Source organism: Phyllobates terribilis, unplaced genomic scaffold, assembly GCF_046119375.1.
Source record: "Phyllobates terribilis strain yellow unplaced genomic scaffold, ASM4611937v1 Scaffold_169__1_contigs__length_4117513, whole genome shotgun sequence".
Lineage (NCBI taxonomy): Eukaryota > Metazoa > Chordata > Amphibia > Anura > Dendrobatidae > Phyllobates > Phyllobates terribilis.
Window position 1 is genome coordinate 1855126 of NW_027362929.1, and position 15182 is coordinate 1870307.

Consider the following 15182-nt stretch of genomic DNA (forward strand, 5'->3'; position numbering starts at 1 on the left):
TAACTCCACCTCTTTTAGCACAGTACCCTCAACCCCCGGCTGTTCCCACCCGCCTCAACACCGTTGGAAGGGAGGAGAAGCAATTAAGGCGGGGGGGGGTGTGGAACGAGCAGCTGTCTACCCTTAGCAGGAGGGTTGCTGATTAATTACCTCTCCTGCTGCTGCTGCTGCTGGCTGTCCAGCAGCAGACTGAAGGTGGCTGCTGCTGTGCGCAGGTATATAAAGGCTCAGAGCCTATTATGACACGCGCAGCCAGCGTTCCATTGCCACATTCCGTCTACTGCAGGCGGGATACCTGGATGGCTGAATGTCACTGAGAAGCTCACAGAGACCGCCATAAGCAACAGTTTAAAAGAATGCCACAGACTAATCAACCAAACTTTTTGGGTTGGTTTCTCTTTTATAGTCTGCAGGCATTAAATGAAAGAAGTCAGTGTTCCAGCAGAGGGAGACAACGTTTCAGAAAAGGCATTGTAGCAAACCAAAAAAGAAATTTTAAGCGCAGCAGAGTAACCAGCTCACATACCTGTTAGCTCAGGTGAGTTTAAAAGGCTGCTGTTGATAACAAGGGCATTTGCTAAATAGATGGTGTGTGTGCAACAATATACTGAAAGGTCAATTATATTGTGCAGCTTATCTCACCACCTGTAGTTATTTAGGTGAAAGCTCCAAAATGCTTGCCTAATATGTCTGTTTATCCAAAAGGAAGTATAGAGGGAGAGCTAGATAGATAGCATTGCATTACATTACATTACATGGCAATGCAATGCACAGTTGCTGAAGTTGAACCAAAATGAGCTTGTCATCTGGCTTCTGCAACTTTTAACATGAAAAATCCAATGAGGAGAAGAAAAGCAAAGCCAAAGAGTCCATCCCAAAATCCGACAAACAAGCAAAATGAACAAAAAGCATTGAATTCAATTCTTTCTGATTTTAGAAACTGCATTAAAGAAGGGGTGCACCGGTCCTGGAGATACTGCAATACCAGGTCAATGCGTGGAGTGGACAGAGCAAGCTCTTTTTCCATCTCCCTGTTCTAAAAATCCATTTAATATATGGTCCCCAGATAGGGGACGTATCAGATATTAAACTGATAAGAACAGATACTACACTTGATCTTAGCCAAAAGGCCGAGAAGCGATAACCAGAATTGGTTTCCGACTACGGTGCCACCCAAGGATTCTGAAAAGTCCATTTGTGGAGATGGCCACCTGGACTCCCGTTAAGAAGACATGCTGTCAACCTCTAGATCCCTCACATGCCTGCACTTTTCGGCTTGCTGCTGCTGCAATCCATGCGTTTTAGATCTGCATAACTCCACCTCTTTTAGCACAGTACCCTCAACCCCCGGCTGTTCCCACCCGCCTCAACACCGTTGGAAGGGAGGAGAACCAATTAAGGCGGGGGGGGGGGTGGAACGAGCAGCTGTCTACCCTTAGCAGGAGGGTTGCTGATTAATTACCTCTCCTGCTGCTGCTGCTGCTGGCTGTCCAGCAGCAGACTGAAGGTGGCTGCTGCTGTGCGCAGGTATATAAAGACTCAGAGCCTATTATGACACGCGCAGCCAGCGTTCCATTGCCACATTCCGTCTACTGCAGGCGGGATACCTGGATGGCTGAATGTCACTGAGAAGCTCACAGAGACCGCCATAAGCAACAGTTTAAAAGAATGCCACAGACTAATCAACCAAACTTTTTGGGTTGGTTTCTCTTTTATAGTCTGCAGGCATTAAATGAAAGAAGTCAGTGTTCCAGCAGAGGGAGACAACGTTTCAGAAAAGGCATTGTAGCAAACCAAAAAAGAAATTTTAAGCGCAGCAGAGTAACCAGCTCACATACCTGTTAGCTCAGGTGAGTTTAAAAGGCTGCTGTTGATAACAAGGGCATTTGCTAAATAGATGGTGTGTGTGCAACAATATACTGAAAGGTCAATTATATTGTGCAGCTTATCTCACCACCTGTAGTTATTTAGGTGAAAGCTCCAAAATGCTTGCCTAATATGTCTGTTTATCCAAAAGGAAGTATAGAGGGAGAGCTAGATAGATAGCATTGCATTACATTACATTACATGGCAATGCAATGCACAGTTGCTGAAGTTGAACCAAAATGAGCTTGTCATCTGGCTTCTGCAACTTTTAACATGAAAAATCCAATGAGGAGAAGAAAAGCAAAGCCAAAGAGTCCATCCCAAAATCTGACAAACAAGCAAAATGAACAAAAAGCATTGAATTCAATTCTTTCTGATTTTAGAAACTGCATTAAAGAAGGGGTGCACCGGTCCTGGAGATACTGCAATACCAGGTCAATGCGTGGAGTGGACAGAGCAAGCTCTTTTTCCATCTCCCTGTTCTAAAAATCCATTTAATATATGGTCCCCAGATAGGGGACGTATCAGATATTAAACTGATAAGAACAGATACTACACTTGATCTTAGCCAAAAGGCCGAGAAGCGATAACCAGAATTGGTTTCCGACTACGGTGCCACCCAAGGATTCTGAAAAGTCCATTTGTGGAGATGGCCACCTGGACTCCCGTTAAGAAGACATGCTGTCAACCTCTAGATCCCTCACATGCCTGCACTTTTCGGCTTGCTGCTGCTGCAATCCACGCGTTTTAGATCTGCATAACTCCACCTCTTTTAGCACAGTACCCTCAACCCCCGGCTGTTCCCACCCGCCTCAACACCGTTGGAAGGGAGGAGAAGCAATTAAGGCGGGGGGGGTGTGGAACGAGCAGCTGTCTACCCTTAGCAGGAGGGTTGCTGATTAATTACCTCTCCTGCTGCTGCTGCTGCTGGCTGTCCAGCAGCAGACTGAAGGTGGCTGCTGCTGTGCGCAGGTATATAAAGGCTCAGAGCCTATTATGACACGCGCAGCCAGCGTTCCATTGCCACATTCCGTCTACTGCAGGCGGGATACCTGGATGGCTGAATGTCACTGAGAAGCTCACAGAGACCGCCATAAGCAACCGTTTAAAAGAATGCCACAGACTAATCAACCAAACTTTTTGGGTTGGTTTCTCTTTTATAGTCTGCAGGCATTAAATGAAAGAAGTCAGTGTTCCAGCAGAGGGAGACAACGTTTCAGAAAAGGCATTGTAGCAAACCAAAAAAGAAATTTTAAGCGCAGCAGAGTAACCAGCTCACATACCTGTTAGCTCAGGTGAGTTTAAAAGGCTGCTGTTGATAACAAGGGCATTTGCTAAATAGATGGTGTGTGTGCAACAATATACTGAAAGGTCAATTATATTGTGCAGCTTATCTCACCACCTGTAGTTATTTAGGTGAAAGCTCCAAAATGCTTGCCTAATATGTCTGTTTATCCAAAAGGAAGTATAGAGGGAGAGCTAGATAGATAGCATTGCATTACATTACATTACATGGCAATGCAATGCACAGTTGCTGAAGTTGAACCAAAATGAGCTTGTCATCTGGCTTCTGCAACTTTTAACATGAAAAATCCAATGAGGAGAAGAAAAGCAAAGCCAAAGAGTCCATCCCAAAATCCGACAAACAAGCAAAATGAACAAAAAGCATTGAATTCAATTCTTTCTGATTTTAGAAACTGCATTAAAGAAGGGGTGCACCGTTCCTGGAGATACTGCAATACCAGGTCAATGCGTGGAGTGGACAGAGCAAGCTCTTTTTCCATCTCCCTGTTCTAAAAATCCATTTAATATATGGTCCCCAGATAGGGGACGTATCAGATATTAAACTGATAAGAACAGATACTACACTTGATCTTAGCCAAAAGGCCGAGAAGCGATAACCAGAATTGGTTTCCGACTACGGTGCCACCCAAGGATTCTGAAAAGTCCATTTGTGGAGATGGCCACCTGGACTCCCGTTAAGAAGACATGCTGTCAACCTCTAGATCCCTCACATGCCTGCACTTTTCGGCTTGCTGCTGCTGCAATCCACGCGTTTTAGATCTGCATAACTCCACCTGTTTTAGCACAGTACCCTCAACCCCCGGCTGTTCCCACCCGCCTCAACACCGTTGGAAGGGAGGAGAACCAATTAAGGCGGGGGGGGGGTGGAACGAGCAGCTGTCTACCCTTAGCAGGAGGGTTGCTGATTAATTACCTCTCCTGCTGCTGCTGCTGCTGGCTGTCCAGCAGCAGACTGAAGGTGGCTGCTGCTGTGCGCAGGTATATAAAGGCTCAGAGCCTATTATGACACGCGCAGCCAGCGTTCCATTGCCACATTCCGTCTACTGCAGGCGGGATACCTGGATGGCTGAATGTCACTGAGAAGCTCACAGAGACCGCCATAAGCAACAGTTTAAAAGAATGCCACAGACTAATCAACCAAACTTTTTGGGTTGGTTTCTCTTTTATAGTCTGCAGGCATTAAATGAAAGAAGTCAGTGTTCCAGCAGAGGGAGACAACGTTTCAGAAAAGGCATTGTAGCAAACCAAAAAAGAAATTTTAAGCGCAGCAGAGTAACCAGCTCACATACCTGTTAGCTCAGGTGAGTTTAAAAGGCTGCTGTTGATAACAAGGGCATTTGCTAAATAGATGGTGTGTGTGCAACAATATACTGAAAGGTCAATTATATTGTGCAGCTTATCTCACCACCTGTAGTTATTTAGGTGAAAGCTCCAAAATGCTTGCCTAATATGTCTGTTTATCCAAAAGGAAGTATAGAGGGAGAGCTAGATAGATAGCATTGCATTACATTACATTACATGGCAATGCAATGCACAGTTGCTGAAGTTGAACCAAAATGAGCTTGTCATCTGGCTTCTGCAACTTTTAACATGAAAAATCCAATGAGGAGAAGAAAAGCAAAGCCAAAGAGTCCATCCCAAAATCCGACAAACAAGCAAAATGAACAAAAAGCATTGAATTCAATTCTTTCTGATTTTAGAAACTGCATTAAAGAAGGGGTGCACCGGTCCTGGAGATACTGCAATACCAGGTCAATGCGTGGAGTGGACAGAGCAAGCTCTTTTTCCATCTCCCTGTTCTAAAAATCCATTTAATATATGGTCCCCAGATAGGGGACGTATCAGATATTAAACTGATAAGAACAGATACTACACTTGATCTTAGCCAAAAGGCCGAGAAGCGATAACCAGAATTGGTTTCCGACTACGGTGCCACCCAAGGATTCTGAAAAGTCCATTTGTGGAGATGGCCACCTGGACTCCCGTTAAGAAGACATGCTGTCAACCTCTAGATCCCTCACATGCCTGCACTTTTCGGCTTGCTGCTGCTGCAATCCACGCGTTTTAGATCTGCATAACTCCACCTCTTTTAGCACAGTACCCTCAACCCCCGGCTGTTCCCACCCGCCTCAACACCGTTGGAAGGGAGGAGAACCAATTAAGGCGGGGGGGGGGGGGAGTGGAACGAGCAGCTGTCTACCCTTAGCAGGAGGGTTGCTGATTAATTACCTCTCCTGCTGCTGCTGCTGCTGGCTGTCCAGCAGCAGACTGAAGGTGGCTACTGCTGTGCGCAGGTATATAAAGGCTCAGAGCCTATTATGACACGCGCAGCCAGCGTTCCATTGCCACATTCCGTCTACTGCAGGCGGGATACCTGGATGGCTGAATGTCACTGAGAAGCTCACAGAGACCGCCATAAGCAACAGTTTAAAAGAATGCCACAGACTAATCAACCAAACTTTTTGGGTTGGTTTCTCTTTTATAGTCTGCAGGCATTAAATGAAAGAAGTCAGTGTTCCAGCAGAGGGAGACAACGTTTCAGAAAAGGCATTGTAGCAAACCAAAAAAGAAATTTTAAGCGCAGCAGAGTAACCAGCTCACATACCTGTTAGCTCAGGTGAGTTTAAAAGGCTGCTGTTGATAACAAGGGCATTTGCTAAATAGATGGTGTGTGTGCAACAATATACTGAAAGGTCAATTATATTGTGCAGCTTATCTCACCACCTGTAGTTATTTAGGTGAAAGCTCCAAAATGCTTGCCTAATATGTCTGTTTATCCAAAAGGAAGTATAGAGGGAGAGCTAGATAGATAGCATTGCATTACATTACATTACATGGCAATGCAATGCACAGTTGCTGAAGTTGAACCAAAATGAGCTTGTCATCTGGCTTCTGCAACTTTTAACATGAAAAATCCAATGAGGAGAAGAAAAGCAAAGCCAAAGAGTCCATCCCAAAATCCGACAAACAAGCAAAATGAACAAAAAGCATTGAATTCAATTCTTTCTGATTTTAGAAACTGCATTAAAGAAGGGGTGCACCGGTCCTGGAGATACTGCAATACCAGGTCAATGCGTGGAGTGGACAGAGCAAGCTCTTTTTCCATCTCCCTGTTCTAAAAATCCATTTAATATATGGTCCCCAGATAGGGGACGTATCAGATATTAAACTGATAAGAACAGATACTACACTTGATCTTAGCCAAAAGGCCGAGAAGCGATAACCAGAATTGGTTTCCGACTACGGTGCCACCCAAGGATTCTGAAAAGTCCATTTGTGGAGATGGCCACCTGGACTCCCGTTAAGAAGACATGCTGTCAACCTCTAGATCCCTCACATGCCTGCACTTTTCGGCTTGCTGCTAGTGCAATCCACGCGTTTTAGATCTGCATAACTCCACCTCTTTTAGCACAGTACCCTCAACCCCCGGCTGTTCCCACCCGCCTCAACACCGTTGGAAGGGAGGAGAACCAATTAAGGCGGGGGGGGGAGGGGGTGGAACGAGCAGCTGTCTACCCTTAGCAGGAGGGTTGCTGATTAATTACCTCTCCTGCTGCTGCTGCTGCTGGCTGTCCAGCAGCAGACTGAAGGTGGCTGCTGCTGTGTGCAGGTATATAAAGGCTCAGAGCCTATTATGACACGCGCAGCCAGTGTTCCATTGCCACATTCCGTCTACTGCAGGCGGGATACCTGGATGGCTGAATGTCACTGAGAAGCTCACAGAGACCGCCATAAGCAACAGTTTAAAAGAATGCCACAGACTAATCAACCAAACTTTTTGGGTTGGTTTCTCTTTTATAGTCTGCAGGCATTAAATGAAAGAAGTCAGTGTTCCAGCAGAGGGAGACAACGTTTCAGAAAAGGCATTGTAGCAAACCAAAAAAGAAATTTTAAGCGCAGCAGAGTAACCAGCTCACATACCTGTTAGCTCAGGTGAGTTTAAAAGGCTGCTGTTGATAACAAGGGCATTTGCTAAATAGATGGTGTGTGTGCAACAATATACTGAAAGGTCAATTATATTGTGCAGCTTATCTCACCACCTGTAGTTATTTAGGTGAAAGCTCCAAAATGCTTGCCTAATATGTCTGTTTATCCAAAAGGAAGTATAGAGGGAGAGCTAGATAGATAGCATTGCATTACATTACATTACATGGCAATGCAATGCACAGTTGCTGAAGTTGAACCAAAATGAGCTTGTCATCTGGCTTCTGCAACTTTTAACATGAAAAATCCAATGAGGAGAAGAAAAGCAAAGCCAAAGAGTCCATCCCAAAATCCGACAAACAAGCAAAATGAACAAAAAGCATTGAATTCAATTCTTTCTGATTTTAGAAACTGCATTAAAGAAGGGGTGCACCGGTCCTGGAGATACTGCAATACCAGGTCAATGCGTGGAGTGGACAGAGCAAGCTCTTTTTCCATCTCCCTGTTCTAAAAATCCATTTAATATATGGTCCCCAGATAGGGGACGTATCAGATATTAAACTGATAAGAACAGATACTACACTTTATCTTAGCCAAAAGGCCGAGTAGCGATAACCAGAATTGGTTTCCGACTACGGTGCCACCCAAGGATTCTGAAAAGTCCATTTGTGGAGATGGCCACCTGGACTCCCGTTAAGAAGACATGCTGTCAACCTCTAGATCCCTCACATGCCTGCACTTTTCGGCTTGCTGCTGCTGCAATCCACGCGTTTTAGATCTGCATAACTCCACCTCTTTTAGCACAGTACCCTCAACCCCCGGCTGTTCCCACCCGCCTCAACACCGTTGGAAGGGAGGAGAACCAATTAAGGCGGGGGGGGGGTGGAACGAGCAGCTGTCTACCCTTAGCAGGAGGGTTGCTGATTAATTACCTCTCCTGCTGCTGCTGCTGCTGGCTGTCCAGCAGCAGACTGAAGGTGGCTGCTGCTGTGCGCAGGTATATAAAGGCTCAGAGCCTATTATGACACGCGCAGCCAGCGTTCCATTGCCACATTCCGTCTACTGCAGGCGGGATACCTGGATGGCTGAATGTCACTGAGAAGCTCACAGAGACCGCCATAAGCAACAGTTTAAAAGAATGCCACAGACTAATCAACCAAACTTTTTGGGTTGGTTTCTCTTTTATAGTCTGCAGGCATTAAATGAAAGAAGTCAGTGTTCCAGCAGAGGGAGACAACGTTTCAGAAAAGGCATTGTAGCAAACCAAAAAAGAAATTTTAAGCGCAGCAGAGTAACCAGCTCACATACCTGTTAGCTCAGGTGAGTTTAAAAGGCTGCTGTTGATAACAAGGGCATTTGCTAAATAGATGGTGTGTGTGCAACAATATACTGAAAGGTCAATTATATTGTGCAGCTTATCTCACCACCTGTAGTTATTTAGGTGAAAGCTCCAAAATGCTTGCCTAATATGTCTGTTTATCCAAAAGGAAGTATAGAGGGAGAGCTAGATAGATAGCATTGCATTACATTACATTACATGGCAATGCAATGCACAGTTGCTGAAGTTGAACCAAAATGAGCTTGTCATCTGGCTTCTGCAACTTTTAACATGAAAAATCCAATGAGGAGAAGAAAAGCAAAGCCAAAGAGTCCATCCCAAAATCCGACAAACAAGCAAAATGAACAAAAAGCATTGAATTCAATTCTTTCTGATTTTAGAAACTGCATTAAAGAAGGGGTGCACCGGTCCTGGAGATACTGCAATACCAGGTCAATGCGTGGAGTGGACAGAGCAAGCTCTTTTTCCATCTCCCTGTTCTAAAAATCCATTTAATATATGGTCCCCAGATAGGGGACGTATCAGATATTAAACTGATAAGAACAGATACTACACTTGATCTTAGCCAAAAGGCCGAGAAGCGATAACCAGAATTGGTTTCCGACTACGGTGCCACCCAAGGATTCTGAAAAGTCCATTTGTGGAGATGGCCACCTGGACTCCCGTTAAGAAGACATGCTGTCAACCTCTAGATCCCTCACATGCCTGCACTTTTCGGCTTGCTGCTGCTGCAATCCACGCGTTTTAGATCTGCATAACTCCACCTCTTTTAGCACAGTACCCTCAACCCCCGGCTGTTCCCACCCGCCTCAACACCGTTGGAAGGGAGGAGAACCAATTAAGGCGGGGGGGGGGGGGGGTGGAACGAGCAGCTGTCTACCCTTAGCAGGAGGGTTGCTGATTAATTACCTCTCCTGCTGCTGCTGCTGCTGGCTGTCCAGCAGCAGACTGAAGGTGGCTGCTGCTGTGCGCAGGTATATAAAGGCTCAGAGCCTATTATGACACGCGCAGCCAGCGTTCCATTGCCACATTCCGTCTACTGCAGGCGGGATACCTGGATGGCTGAATGTCACTGAGAAGCTCACAGAGACCGCCATAAGCAACAGTTTAAAAGAATGCCACAGACTAATCAACCAAACTTTTTGGGTTGGTTTCTCTTTTATAGTCTGCAGGCATTAAATGAAAGAAGTCAGTGTTCCAGCAGAGGGAGACAACGTTTCAGAAAAGGCATTGTAGCAAACCAAAAAAGAAATTTTAAGCGCAGCAGAGTAACCAGCTCACATACCTGTTAGCTCAGGTGAGTTTAAAAGGCTGCTGTTGATAACAAGGGCATTTGCTAAATAGATGGTGTGTGTGCAACAATATACTGAAAGGTCAATTATATTGTGCAGCTTATCTCACCACCTGTAGTTATTTAGGTGAAAGCTCCAAAATGCTTGCCTAATATGTCTGTTTATCCAAAAGGAAGTATAGAGGGAGAGCTAGATAGATAGCATTGCATTACATTACATTACATGGCAATGCAATGCACAGTTGCTGAAGTTGAACCAAAATGAGCTTGTCATCTGGCTTCTGCAACTTTTAACATGAAAAATCCAATGAGGAGAAGAAAAGCAAAGCCAAAGAGTCCATCCCAAAATCCGACAAACAAGCAAAATGAACAAAAAGCATTGAATTCAATTCTTTCTGATTTTAGAAACTGCATTAAAGAAGGGGTGCACCGGTCCTGGAGATACTGCAATACCAGGTCAATGCGTGGAGTGGACAGAGCAAGCTCTTTTTCCATCTCCCTGTTCTAAAAATCCATTTAATATATGGTCCCCAGATAGGGGACGTATCAGATATTAAACTGATAAGAACAGATACTACACTTGATCTTAGCCAAAAGGCCGAGAAGCGATAACCAGAATTGGTTTCCGACTACGGTGCCACCCAAGGATTCTGAAAAGTCCATTTGTGGAGATGGCCACCTGGACTCCCGTTAAGAAGACATGCTGTCAACCTCTAGATCCCTCACATGCCTGCACTTTTCGGCTTGCTGCTGCTGCAATCCACGCGTTTTAGATCTGCATAACTCCACCTCTTTTAGCACAGTACCCTCAACCCCCGGCTGTTCCCACCCGCCTCAACACCGTTGGAAGGGAGGAGAACCAATTAAGGCGGGGGGGGGGGGGTGGAACGAGCAGCTGTCTACCCTTAGCAGGAGGGTTGCTGATTAATTACCTCTCCTGCTGCTGCTGCTGCTGGCTGTCCAGCAGCAGACTGAAGGTGGCTGCTGCTGTGCGCAGGTATATAAAGGCTCAGAGCCTATTATGACACGCGCAGCCAGCGTTCCATTGCCACATTCCGTCTACTGCAGGCGGGATACCTGGATGGCTGAATGTCACTGAGAAGCTCACAGAGACCGCCATAAGCAACAGTTTAAAAGAATGCCACAGACTAATCAACCAAACTTTTTGGGTTGGTTTCTCTTTTATAGTCTGCAGGCATTAAATGAAAGAAGTCAGTGTTCCAGCAGAGGGAGACAACGTTTCAGAAAAGGCATTGTAGCAAACCAAAAAAGAAATTTTAAGCGCAGCAGAGTAACCAGCTCACATACCTGTTAGCTCAGGTGAGTTTAAAAGGCTGCTGTTGATAACAAGGGCATTTGCTAAATAGATGGTGTGTGTGCAACAATATACTGAAAGGTCAATTATATTGTGCAGCTTATCTCACCACCTGTAGTTATTTAGGTGAAAGCTCCAAAATGCTTGCCTAATATGTCTGTTTATCCAAAAGGAAGTATAGAGGGAGAGCTAGATAGATAGCATTGCATTACATTACATTACATGGCAATGCAATGCACAGTTGCTGAAGTTGAACCAAAATGAGCTTGTCATCTGGCTTCTGCAACTTTTAACATGAAAAATCCAATGAGGAGAAGAAAAGCAAAGCCAAAGAGTCCATCCCAAAATCCGACAAACAAGCAAAATGAACAAAAAGCATTGAATTCAATTCTTTCTGATTTTAGAAACTGCATTAAAGAAGGGGTGCACCGGTCCTGGAGATACTGCAATACCAGGTCAATGCGTGGAGTGGACAGAGCAAGCTCTTTTTCCATCTCCCTGTTCTAAAAATCCATTTAATATATGGTCCCCAGATAGGGGACGTATCAGATATTAAACTGATAAGAACAGATACTACACTTGATCTTAGCCAAAAGGCCGAGAAGCGATAACCAGAATTGGTTTCCGACTACGGTGCCACCCAAGGATTCTGAAAAGTCCATTTGTGGAGATGGCCACCTGGACTCCCGTTAAGAAGACATGCTGTCAACCTCTAGATCCCTCACATGCCTGCACTTTTCGGCTTGCTGCTGCTGCAATCCACGCGTTTTAGATCTGCATAACTCCACCTCTTTTAGCACAGTACCCTCAACCCCCGGCTGTTCCCACCCGCCTCAACACCGTTGGAAGGGAGGAGAACCAATTAAGGCGGGGGGGGGGAGGGTGGAACGAGCAGCTGTCTACCCTTAGCAGGAGGGTTGCTGATTAATTACCTCTCCTGCTGCTGCTGCTGCTGGCTGTCCAGCAGCAGACTGAAGGTGGCTGCTGCTGTGCGCAGGTATATAAAGGCTCAGAGCCTATTATGACACGCGCAGCCAGCGTTCCATTGCCACATTCCGTCTACTGCAGGCGGGATACCTGGATGGCTGAATGTCACTGAGAAGCTCACAGAGACCGCCATAAGCAACAGTTTAAAAGAATGCCACAGACTAATCAACCAAACTTTTTGGGTTGGTTTCTCTTTTATAGTCTGCAGGCATTAAATGAAAGAAGTCAGTGTTCCAGCAGAGGGAGACAACGTTTCAGAAAAGGCATTGTAGCAAACCAAAAAAGAAATTTTAAGCGCAGCAGAGTAACCAGCTCACATACCTGTTAGCTCAGGTGAGTTTAAAAGGCTGCTGTTGATAACAAGGGCATTTGCTAAATAGATGGTGTGTGTGCAACAATATACTGAAAGGTCAATTATATTGTGCAGCTTATCTCACCACCTGTAGTTATTTAGGTGAAAGCTCCAAAATGCTTGCCTAATATGTCTGTTTATCCAAAAGGAAGTATAGAGGGAGAGCTAGATAGATAGCATTGCATTACATTACATTACATGGCAATGCAATGCACAGTTGCTGAAGTTGAACCAAAATGAGCTTGTCATCTGGCTTCTGCAACTTTTAACATGAAAAATCCAATGAGAAGAAGAAAAGCAAAGCCAAAGAGTCCATCCCAAAATCCGACAAACAAGCAAAATGAACAAAAAGCATTGAATTCAATTCTTTCTGATTTTAGAAACTGCATTAAAGAAGGGGTGCACCGGTCCTGGAGATACTGCAATACCAGGTCAATGCGTGGAGTGGACAGAGCAAGCTCTTTTTCCATCTCCCTGTTCTAAAAATCCATTTAATATATGGTCCCCAGATAGGGGACGTATCAGATATTAAACTGATAAGAACAGATACTACACTTGATCTTAGCCAAAAGGCCGAGAAGCGATAACCAGAATTGGTTTCCGACTACGGTGCCACCCAAGGATTCTGAAAAGTCCATTTGTGGAGATGGCCACCTGGACTCCCGTTAAGAAGACATGCTGTCAACCTCTAGATCCCTCACATGCCTGCACTTTTCGGCTTGCTGCTGCTGCAATCCACGCGTTTTAGATCTGCATAACTCCACCTCTTTTAGCACAGTACCCTCAACCCCCGGCTGTTCCCACCCGCCTCAACACCGTTGGAAGGGAGGAGAACCAATTAAGGCGGGGGAGGGGGGAGGGTGGAACGAGCAGCTGTCTACCCTTAGCAGGAGGGTTGCTGATTAATTACCTCTCCTGCTGCTGCTGCTGCTGGCTGTCCAGCAGCAGACTGAAGGTGGCTGCTGCTGTGCGCAGGTATATAAAGGCTCAGAGCCTATTATGACACGCGCAGCCAGCGTTCCATTGCCACATTCCGTCTACTGCAGGCGGGATACCTGGATGGCTGAATGTCACTGAGAAGCTCACAGAGACCGCCATAAGCAACAGTTTAAAAGAATGCCACAGACTAATCAACCAAACTTTTTGGGTTGGTTTCTCTTTTATAGTCTGCAGGCATTAAATGAAAGAAGTCAGTGTTCCAGCAGAGGGAGACAACGTTTCAGAAAAGGCATTGTAGCAAACCAAAAAAGAAATTTTAAGCGCAGCAGAGTAACCAGCTCACATACCTGTTAGCTCAGGTGAGTTTAAAAGGCTGCTGTTGATAACAAGGGCATTTGCTAAATAGATGGTGTGTGTGCAACAATATACTGAAAGGTCAATTATATTGTGCAGCTTATCTCACCACCTGTAGTTATTTAGGTGAAAGCTCCAAAATGCTTGCCTAATATGTCTGTTTATCCAAAAGGAAGTATAGAGGGAGAGCTAGATAGATAGCATTGCATTACATTACATTACATGGCAATGCAATGCACAGTTGCTGAAGTTGAACCAAAATGAGCTTGTCATCTGGCTTCTGCAACTTTTAACATGAAAAATCCAATGAGGAGAAGAAAAGCAAAGCCAAAGAGTCCATCCCAAAATCCGACAAACAAGCAAAATGAACAAAAAGCATTGAATTCAATTCTTTCTGATTTTAGAAACTGCATTAAAGAAGGGGTGCACCGGTCCTGGAGATACTGCAATACCAGGTCAATGCGTGGAGTGGACAGAGCAAGCTCTTTTTCCATCTCCCTGTTCTAAAAATCCATTTAATATATGGTCCCCAGATAGGGGACGTATCAGATATTAAACTGATAAGAACAGATACTACACTTGATCTTAGCCAAAAGGCCGAGAAGCGATAACCAGAATTGGTTTCCGACTACGGTGCCACCCAAGGATTCTGAAAAGTCCATTTGTGGAGATGGCCACCTGGACTCCCGTTAAGAAGACATGCTGTCAACCTCTAGATCCCTCACATGCCTGCACTTTTCGGCTTGCTGCTGCTGCAATCCACGCGTTTTAGATCTGCATAACTCCACCTCTTTTAGCACAGTACCCTCAACCCCCGGCTGTTCCCACCCGCCTCAACACCGTTGGAAGGGAGGAGAACCAATTAAGGCGGGGGGGGGGAGGGTGGAACGAGCAGCTGTCTACCCTTAGCAGGAGGGTTGCTGATTAATTACCTCTCCTGCTGCTGCTGCTGCTGGCTGTCCAGCAGCAGACTGAAGGTGGCTGCTGCTGTGCGCAGGTATATAAAGGCTCAGAGCCTATTATGACACGCGCAGCCAGCGTTCCATTGCCACATTCCGTCTACTGCAGGCGGGATACCTGGATGGCTGAATGTCACTGAGAAGCTCACAGAGACCGCCATAAGCAACAGTTTAAAAGAATGCCACAGACTAATCAACCAAACTTTTTGGGTTGGTTTCTCTTTTATAGTCTGCAGGCATTAAATGAAAGAAGTCAGTGTTCCAGCAGAGGGAGACAACGTTTCAGAAAAGGCATTGTAGCAAACCAAAAAAGAAATTTTAAGCGCAGCAGAGTAACCAGCTCACATACCTGTTAGCTCAGGTGAGTTTAAAAGGCTGCTGTTGATAACAAGGGCATTTGCTAAATAGATGGTGTGTGTGCAACAATATACTGAAAGGTCAATTATATTGTGCAGCTTATCTCACCACCTGTAGTTATTTAGGTGAAAGCTCCAAAATGCTTGCCTAATATGTCTGTTTATCCAAAAGGAAGTATAGAGGGAGAGCTAGAT

The 15182-nt window shown here is 45.3% G+C and overlaps 11 non-coding genes across 11 annotated transcripts; all 11 read right to left on the bottom strand.

Moving 5' to 3' along the window:
* Nucleotides 1–951: 951 nt before the first annotated feature.
* Nucleotides 952–1142, bottom strand: LOC141208706 (U2 spliceosomal RNA). The gene has a single exon (XR_012278924.1). It is a non-coding gene; the product is annotated as a U2 spliceosomal RNA (small nuclear RNA).
* A 1121-nt stretch (nucleotides 1143–2263) lies between these two features.
* LOC141208707 (U2 spliceosomal RNA) lies at nucleotides 2264–2454 on the bottom strand. Its single transcript, XR_012278925.1, has one exon. It is a non-coding gene; the product is annotated as a U2 spliceosomal RNA (small nuclear RNA).
* Nucleotides 2455–3574: 1120 nt separating this feature from the next.
* On the bottom strand, nucleotides 3575–3765 carry LOC141210593 (U2 spliceosomal RNA). Its single transcript, XR_012280748.1, has one exon. It is a non-coding gene; the product is annotated as a U2 spliceosomal RNA (small nuclear RNA).
* A 1120-nt stretch (nucleotides 3766–4885) lies between these two features.
* Nucleotides 4886–5076, bottom strand: LOC141208709 (U2 spliceosomal RNA). The gene has a single exon (XR_012278927.1). It is a non-coding gene; the product is annotated as a U2 spliceosomal RNA (small nuclear RNA).
* Nucleotides 5077–6201: 1125 nt separating this feature from the next.
* Nucleotides 6202–6392, bottom strand: LOC141208710 (U2 spliceosomal RNA). Its single transcript, XR_012278928.1, has one exon. It is a non-coding gene; the product is annotated as a U2 spliceosomal RNA (small nuclear RNA).
* A 1125-nt stretch (nucleotides 6393–7517) lies between these two features.
* Nucleotides 7518–7708, bottom strand: LOC141210499 (U2 spliceosomal RNA). The gene has a single exon (XR_012280666.1). It is a non-coding gene; the product is annotated as a U2 spliceosomal RNA (small nuclear RNA).
* A 1120-nt stretch (nucleotides 7709–8828) lies between these two features.
* Nucleotides 8829–9019, bottom strand: LOC141208711 (U2 spliceosomal RNA). The gene has a single exon (XR_012278929.1). It is a non-coding gene; the product is annotated as a U2 spliceosomal RNA (small nuclear RNA).
* A 1125-nt stretch (nucleotides 9020–10144) lies between these two features.
* On the bottom strand, nucleotides 10145–10335 carry LOC141208712 (U2 spliceosomal RNA). The gene has a single exon (XR_012278930.1). It is a non-coding gene; the product is annotated as a U2 spliceosomal RNA (small nuclear RNA).
* A 1123-nt stretch (nucleotides 10336–11458) lies between these two features.
* On the bottom strand, nucleotides 11459–11649 carry LOC141208713 (U2 spliceosomal RNA). Its single transcript, XR_012278931.1, has one exon. It is a non-coding gene; the product is annotated as a U2 spliceosomal RNA (small nuclear RNA).
* A 1124-nt stretch (nucleotides 11650–12773) lies between these two features.
* Nucleotides 12774–12964, bottom strand: LOC141208714 (U2 spliceosomal RNA). Its single transcript, XR_012278932.1, has one exon. It is a non-coding gene; the product is annotated as a U2 spliceosomal RNA (small nuclear RNA).
* A 1126-nt stretch (nucleotides 12965–14090) lies between these two features.
* On the bottom strand, nucleotides 14091–14281 carry LOC141208715 (U2 spliceosomal RNA). Its single transcript, XR_012278933.1, has one exon. It is a non-coding gene; the product is annotated as a U2 spliceosomal RNA (small nuclear RNA).
* Between the last annotated feature and the right edge of the window lie 901 nt (nucleotides 14282–15182).